This window comes from Octopus bimaculoides, chromosome 11 (assembly GCF_001194135.2).
Source record: "Octopus bimaculoides isolate UCB-OBI-ISO-001 chromosome 11, ASM119413v2, whole genome shotgun sequence".
Classification (NCBI taxonomy): domain Eukaryota; kingdom Metazoa; phylum Mollusca; class Cephalopoda; order Octopoda; family Octopodidae; genus Octopus; species Octopus bimaculoides.
Window position 1 is genome coordinate 77,249,823 of NC_068991.1, and position 8,653 is coordinate 77,258,475.

The 8,653-nt window shown below is 36.0% G+C and overlaps 1 long non-coding RNA gene across 2 annotated transcripts in view; it reads left to right on the top strand.

The window, feature by feature from the left end:
* LOC106867980 (uncharacterized) overlaps window positions 1-8,653 on the top strand; it is a 637,828-nt gene that overhangs the window by 275,075 nt on the left and 354,100 nt on the right. For both annotated transcript variants that reach the window (XR_008265237.1, XR_008265236.1), the window contains exon 5: window positions 2,563-2,662. This is a non-coding gene — a long non-coding RNA (uncharacterized LOC106867980). The remainder of the gene's footprint in view (window positions 1-2,562; window positions 2,663-8,653) is intronic.

Sequence of the window (8,653 nt, forward strand, 5' to 3'; positions counted from 1 at the left end):
TATATATATATATATATATATATGTATGTATGTATGTATGTATATATGTATGTATCTGTGTGAGCATCTTTGCATCTATGTTTGTCCCCGCTTCACCACTTGGCAGCCGTTGTTGGCGTATTTACATCCACATACCTCAGTGGTTTGGCCAAAGAGACTGACAGAATAGGTACTAGGCTTAAAAAATAAGTCCTGGCGTCGCTTTATTCGACTAAAACCCTCCAAAGCAGTGCTCCAGCATGGACGCAGTCAAATGACTGAAACAAGTGAAAGAATAAAAGAATATATGAATTGAAGTATACAGTATTATATATCCATTACAGCCAATCTTACCAATCGATTAATACACTTCGATTAATATACCTACTTTACTGACAGATATATGAGTGCATTTTTTCCTGACTTATGGACTCTTAGACAACTTACACACATACACACTTATCTATATTTATGTATTTACATACATATATACATAACCAATATTTTTTAAGCCATACTGTAGAGCTTAGTTTATTAACAATGTACAGTGTTGAGTGAATGTCAAACTATGTGAGGATGTTGCATGTGAACTGAGTTATCCCATCTGCTCTTGAATATTTAACAGTCCTGGTACTAACAATGTAATTTTGCAAATTGCTGATCTCATATTTGCAATGTTTTAATATTCTTTTTTCTTCAGTTTGTTCTATAATTGCCATCAAATGTATTGTTCCTACATTTATAGGGGCTCCGAAAGGGGTTTCAGGGAGTAGTGTCTCTGCCTTCCTGAGCTAGTTTTCCATCACATTTCTTAGAAACCGTAGTAGAGGCCTTGGTCTCAGGTTCAGAGGTTGGGGGTAAACAAGGGCATGCTTCACTTAGAAAATCCGGCTCCAAAAAAACGTCATAATAATAAAGGAGAATTAGCACCAGCCAGCCCAAAGGTTGGGGTGGGCTGCACCTGCCTACCTCAGTTGCTATGGCATTGAGGTAGATCCAGCCACCCCTGTTATCGGGGACAAAACCAGAATTTAAAACACTGGATGGAAACACTAGACATAATTCAAACTGAGAATCTTTATTTCTAAAAAAAAGTCTAATAACCTCCTCATCCACCAGGCCACTGCACATGCACCACTCTACACATTTTTATGTCATCAAACAGCATCTGATCTTGTTGATATTTTTTAGCTGATATTACATTTAGCAAGAAGCATTTTACTAATCAAGTGACTTAATTAGAATATGTTTGGCTCTGATATAGTATGGTAGATATTATAGTCTAATATATATTAATGATATTCCAATAGCTAATTATGTAGCAATGGTATTTTAATAACTAGTTATAATATATTGATTATTACTTAACTGTTTATTAATCACAATTGAGGACAGTAAATTAGAATTTCCTGCTGCTAATAGAGAGCTTCATTACAAGCTTTGTCATATAGCGTCTCACTATTCTGGAACAATGTCATATTCCTTTAATCATCATCAGGGACATAAAGTATGCACCTGTGTTGGACTGGTTCTATTGTAAGCAACTAATTCTATCTCCTTTGCAGAAAAGGTTTTGCACTTGAGAAAACTTATATTAATCACAGAGAACAGAAGTAAGGGCTTTTTTAATTTTTTTTTTTTTTTTCTTTTAGCAAGTTAGAGGATCAGGAGCATGGTTTCCCAGACTGGTAATAAAAATGTGGCTGATATTCATCATCATCATCATCATCTTCATTTTCATTTATTTAATGCTTGTTTTCTATGCTGGCATGGGTTGGACAGTTTGACAAGAGCTGGAAAGTTGGAGAGCTCCACCAGGCTCTAATTGTCAGTTTTTGGCATGGCTTCTATGGCTGGATGCCCTTCCTAATGCCAATCGATTTACAGAGTGTACTGGGTGCTTTTTACATGGCACCAGCATCAATGGGGTGACCAAGTAACTTGCAAGAGAAAAACCTCTTAGTTGAGAGAAGGAATGGAACTGGGGAAAGTGGTTGTGTGGTAGGCAAGTGGTTAGAGTATAATAGAAGGACAGAGATAGTTGTCTAACTACAGAAGATATATTTGGCAACCCTGGAAGGAGAAGAAAGCTGGGAGAGAGTTAGAGAGAGAGAGCGAAAGAAATAGATGGTATTGGAAGTGTATTGGGGCCTATCCACAGGGAATCTGAAGGACGATATCTCTAGGATAAGAAGTGTGGACAAAGAAGGAATTCCAGAGGGAAAATTTCCTACAAAAGAAAACCCCTTAATGTGGAATATGTGAGGTGAAATGCAGTAGAGCTCTTATTGTTCATCCTCAGACCAGCTCAGCTAGAGCCATCCCATTTTTGCGTCTCTATGATCACATTATCAAATGTGTAATTTTTCTTGAAGGCAGTAGAGTTGCAAAGGATTTGGTTGTTATTTTTAGCATGTTGAATGACCATGTAGATGCTTCTCTAATGGCTCAGCAGGCGAGATGAGAGGGGGTGAGACAAGAGAATCTATGTGTGGGGAGGGGTATGGCTAAGAAGAGCCTAGGATGAGAAGATTTAATTCTTGTGTTAAGACATTCCACTTCATTTCTGGTTTTATCTTTCAGGAAGCATCACATGTTCCTCTGTTGAGAATCTAGGACCTTGTAAATAACCAAAAAAGATACTATTGTTAATGGAAATGGTACAATATTTATTGGACTAAAGGTCTGTAGCATTAAATCTCTAAAGCTTTGTATTTCATGCTGTCGTTCATCCTTTCGAGATTAGTTTTGTGTAATCAGATATATTAACCAGATGTTAATGGTTGATTCTATTGATATAATTATATTTTAGGGCTTAAATTTAATGCCTAAACAGCATTTCTAATGAGTGATTTTAATGCTGTCATAACATTTCGCATACATGTTCTTAATTTCTATGACAAAATAATTCTAAAATGGCAGAGTTGAATGATATAACAGTTTTCAATAATAGAAATGTACTGTAGCCTGTATCTATTCAGTCTTAGTGGACCCAGCATGTGTAATCGAATCCACTGGACAATTGTATTGCAGTGACAAGTATAAAATGATACAATGTCATTTTAAAGAAGACCAGTTTAATGGAAATAGGGAATTCAAGAAACTGAGTGGAAGGATTTATTTGCATTTCTAAAAAAAGAAATATCACAGGCCTTGTTGAAAATATGTAAAGTTAGAGACAACTAATTGATTGTGACATTCAATGAACCACTGTAGAAGGTTAAACTTCAGATACTTGATAAGCTTTATAAAGACTTCAATACTCGCTTAATGGTTTATAAGGTGGTGAGCTGGCAGAATTGTTAGCACGCTAGGCAAAATGCCTAGTGGTATTTCGTCTACCGCTACGTGCTGAGTTCAAATTCTGATAGGGTCGACTTAACCTTTCATCCTTTCAGGATTGATTAAATAAGTACCAGTTGTTAAGCTGTGTGTCTCTATTTTTGCTATCTGATGTCATACCTGCTTCAGGGTAGGAAGAGTGGCTACAAAAGTACACACTGCAACAGTATAGGCACACATAAATTTCGTATATGTTAGGACAGAAGAATGGGAATATAAATGGATTGAAGCAAGATCTGCTGTATACTTTGTCTGAACTAGTTTGGCTTCATGCTGGTTTCACACATTTTACCTTTAAAATGCTATCAAGAAAGCTTGGCCTTGTAGATAGAAAAAGTTCTTATTCCCTTCACTAGTATTGTATTTTCATTTTAAGGCAAATGGTCAAAGTAACAAGGTCTTTTAATGTTGTTTACAAGCGTACCATTCTGTGATCAGATTTTTCCAAGGTTAAATTTACCTTTCACAGCCAATCATATCCTGAGTTGATCAGTAAGTAAGATGCATATTTAGGAATTGATTCACTCTCCTATAGACCTCTTCTATAAACTAGTGGACTTGTGCAGTTTATGTAAATAAACCTTTTTAAAATGGTGGAGTTTGGACAAATTGTAGAGGGAAGAACTAGAAACTTTAGCCCCCACAACGGTTAACTTTATGACCTACATAAGTTTTTAATATTTATGCTTTGGTAATACATAAATATTAGATACAAGTGAGGGTTGCCGGCAGGAAGGGTATCCAGCCGTAGAAAACTCTGCTTCAACAAGATATAGATATGATCACTAATTCATAGAGAAAATAAAATGAGATTATATGTAATCCAAGCTTCTTTCAAGCACAATGATTTCTTAATTAGACATAAAACTATTTGCTAGAAAGAGAGAGAAACTGTCGAGATTGCATAGTGACCTTGCTTGTCCCATGGATTTGATTCAACAGAATCTTGCCTCTTGTTTTACATCAAATACCCAAGATGTAGAATCTCATATTTAGAGAGTGAATAATTTTTAAACTGAATATTATTTAGTTTTCAAGAGCGCTTTCTGATGTAAGGAAAGCTATAGTTGTTATTTCCTGATGGCAACAACCAAGAATTGAAATAGAGTCAGAGATTAGGCTGACTAAGGATTTACCTTTACTCCTCCATCATGGGCTTCCCTTAATAATTCCAGATTTACAGATCCCTTATAATTCCTTCCTTCTGCTTGTCTTTCTTTTTCTCTTCCTTTTGCTGCTGCTGTTTCACCGTAACTGAAACAAAGAGCCAAGGGCCATACACATCACAAAGTGTATGTGTTCATTGAGTTTACAGCCTGTTGTCTTTTGTATCTATTTGTGATTTCCATTAAAGAGCTTAATGTAATGTATGTTTAATTTCACCAAAGGCTGACAACTAGTCAAAAAACAAAAACAGCAAAAAAAAAAAAACAACAACTCCGTGTCAGTTTTAAGTGCTAACTTCCGACTCTGAAGATGAACATGATCAAAACTGTTTACTCTACACTTTAAACACACATTTCACATTGTGGTTGAATGTACATTGGCACATACACAAATGTATATAAATATATGAACACATATGTATGTACGTGCGTGTGTGTGTATAGTTGGTTGGTGCAATTGCGTCGACTGCAGGTGACAAAAACTACTCACAACAAATAATTGGGTATAGAATGAACAAATAAATCATTGAATCAATAACTAATGATGTGCGATTTATATATAGTTTCCACTGCCTACATTCTGTGTAAATGAACTGACCCACTACACAGTGTAAATACATTGCATGTAATACACCAACACATTTTACACACACACACACACACACACACACACACATGATGACCACTTGTATAATGCATTTATGTATGTGTGTGTGTTTATGTATTGTTTGTATATCTGCATATATAAACAGCTTAGATAATTTCTATGATACACACATACACACATGACAAACATCATCATAATCATTGTTTGAACATCCACTTTTCCATAATTGGATGTGTCAGATCAGAATATATTTGGGACACAATTTTTCTACAGCCAGATAGCCTTCTTGATGCTAAACCTTCACTTGTTCCCAAGCAAGGTAACAATTACCCAATCTGATAAACAATGAAACAGCCTAGGCATAGAACTGGATAGAAATGAGATCGTCTGAATATACACCTTTTGTTTACAAAGATCTTGCAACCTGCTAAAACATATCAAGAAACCCCAGATAGGATTTTGCAGCAGACTGTAGGCAAAACCTTCCACCATTATGAAGAGTGATACTTTTGTTTATAACCAATGAACATGAAAGAAAATGGGGGTGGGGAACATGAACTTACAAACATAAACTCTTGCTCTCACATACACACATGTGCACACTTGTATATATACATAAATATATACATACATAGATATTATCATCAGTCATTGTCATCTTTTAACATCCGTCTTCCACTCAAATTGTTTTCCTCTAACCGCCAGTAACTGGCAGCAATGCAGATTGAACATTGATCACACTAACATCGTGCAGTTTGGGGAGGCTTGGAAAGTTATGGGCTCTTCTTGTTTCAAGCTCTTATTGAATAATCAAATACAAAGAATAAAAATTCTTCAGGTTTTTGCAAAGTAGACGACAGGCAGCAGTAATGTCTCAGTGTTTAAAGTCAAACGGTGCATTCGGAATAAGTGTGTAGAAGACATTTCTACCCTAGCCATACCCATCCACCGGAGATGCTGACCTCCATTACAAACTGCCCCGCCAATTGTGCATTGCTTCCACTGAACCAACAAGGGGGCTTTACCTGCAAGAAAAAGCAACTAAGTTTCCCTCAAATCATAGCCCCTCGTCTTAAAAATAGGCTGTATTAAATAATGTAGTGAAGAGTGTAATATGCTTGAAAAAAAAAAAAAACGAATGGCCACGGTTGGAGTGTCTTTAATCATAGTTCTGCTCCATCAGGGCTAACTCAGGGCTAAACAACAACGACACCAACATTGAGGATATTGTCTAAAGGGGGGAATTATTTCCACCTGAGGTGCCTATACTTTCAGAGTGGTACACAGAGCCATTTAAAGATAACGTTCTTGGCCATAGACACAAAACAATATTGGTGACAAGATGCTATCCATCAAAGTTTCAGCTGGTTGTTCTACACTTATTTCACTCAACTTTCTGTATTATCAATCCTAATTGTGCAAAGATACATTTAATCAAAATTACCAGAATTACCTTTCATCTTTTCCAAATGACGATAAAATGTCTCCCATTCCATTTTAATCCTGCTCATTCATATATGTTGTTACATTTAGTTGAATGGAACCATTTTTTATGGTCAAGGCACACTAGTCTGCACCCCCCCCTCTCACACAGAAAGTGATTTACAATGTTCTGATAGAATACAGTCAATGGGTAAGTGGGATATGTAAGGTGATAGAGGCAGTCACCCAAATAAACCATTATTATTCATTTTACTGATTAATTAATACATTCTGCTAATGAATGAGTATTGTTATGGTAATAATATATTGTCATTATCATCATCGTCATCATCGTCATCATCGTCATCGACATCATCATCGTCATTGTCATAAGCAATGTAATTGTGAGGTGTAACCTAATGCCAGCAATATATCATCAAGACTACCACTCCCTTCTCAGCATCCAGCATGAACCATACGCAACCAGCCACCACCACCACCACCACCACCATCGCTGATATTCGTTGCTACCATCACCATCATCGTTATGATAATGATCATCATTGAAGGCGCGTTACAGCTTCTCGCTCCAGACACCACCTACTACCGACCAAATGTACCCTCCACCCAAAATACAATCTGGTGCAACTAATACTGCTGCCACTATCAGCACCACCACCACCAGCACCACCACCACTACCACCACCACCACACATACAAATGATGTTACTATTATCATTACAACCATCATCCTTTCATGACAACGGCTACTCCTACCGCTCCTCTCTTTACCATTCTCTTCCTACTTCTATTCACCATCTCCCTCCCTCCTTCTTATCTCTGCTTCACACTGTCATCTCTCTCTCTCATCTCAGTCACTGCCTATCTTATATTCTTCTTCTTCTCTTCATCATTAGCACTACCTTCTCCTCTTCCTCCTCCTCCTCCATAGTTACCATCATGGCCACCACCTTTTCCAATAATCTGTTTTGCATTGTGACATAAGTTTGACAGGTTTGAAAAATACCATCACTGTCTAGAGATAAAACAATAGTACAGTGTGTGAGTGGACTTATGCATTCTGACACCCACATATGCACATATACACATATTAGATATATATATATATATACACATATGTATATATATATATACACATATGTATGTGTGTATGTGTGTGTGTGTGTGTGTGTGTGTATGTATATATGTGTGTGTGTGTATACACATATCTATAATACATTAAAAGTGAGCTTGAATCTTGTTTGCTTGCTTGTTTGCAATGTTGCCCAGCCAAACTGGCACATAATGGGAAAATACTCTGAATTAAGTTTCCCCTGAAATGTAAATATGAATGGAATAAAAACAAATTTTGCATAAATCAGACAAGTGGTTTTCAGGGTATAAATACCCAAAATGGTGCATAGTGGGAAAATAACTTAATCCTGAAAGGGAAGGAACTCTTACCTTTCAGTTAGACACAGTGACTTGACAACGAAAATATACGATTTGTTTTTACAGTAAATGTTTCTATTTTCATTTTTGTTAAATGTAATATTTTAATCATTTAGAAATATTTTTAAGTGAATGTGATTTCAAAATGTAAGTTGTTTGTACAGTAAATATTTATATTTTAGCTTTCTTTAATCAGACATTATTTTAATGTTTTTTAAAATTATTTTCAAGTGAATACCATTACAAAAATTATTTTTGGCATATTTAAAAAAATATTTTAAAGTGAAAATGTCTTTAAAAATATGGTAAATATTTTGTAAAAGACCCATTCGTAACCTCGGTGTGAAATAATTTTTTTCCATTTTTTTAGAGTGCATTCAACATATCTCACCTCCAAAGATTTGGCTGCTATTTCTAGCCCACCCTGCTACCACGTAACAGCTATTTGCGATAAAGGACTCGAAATACCTGTTACATGATAGTAGGGTGTGCAAGAAATAGCAGCCAAATCTTTCCTTTTCTGGAGAAAGGAACCATTTACATGTGATTTTGATGTCACATTTGTTGAAAGCATGCGAATTAAACTGGAAAAGAAAAAAGAAACCCATGGAACAAAACTCAGTTGCTGGGAAACTCATAATTTCCTGGTGATCCAACGGGTCAGGAGTATTCTAGTATATATATA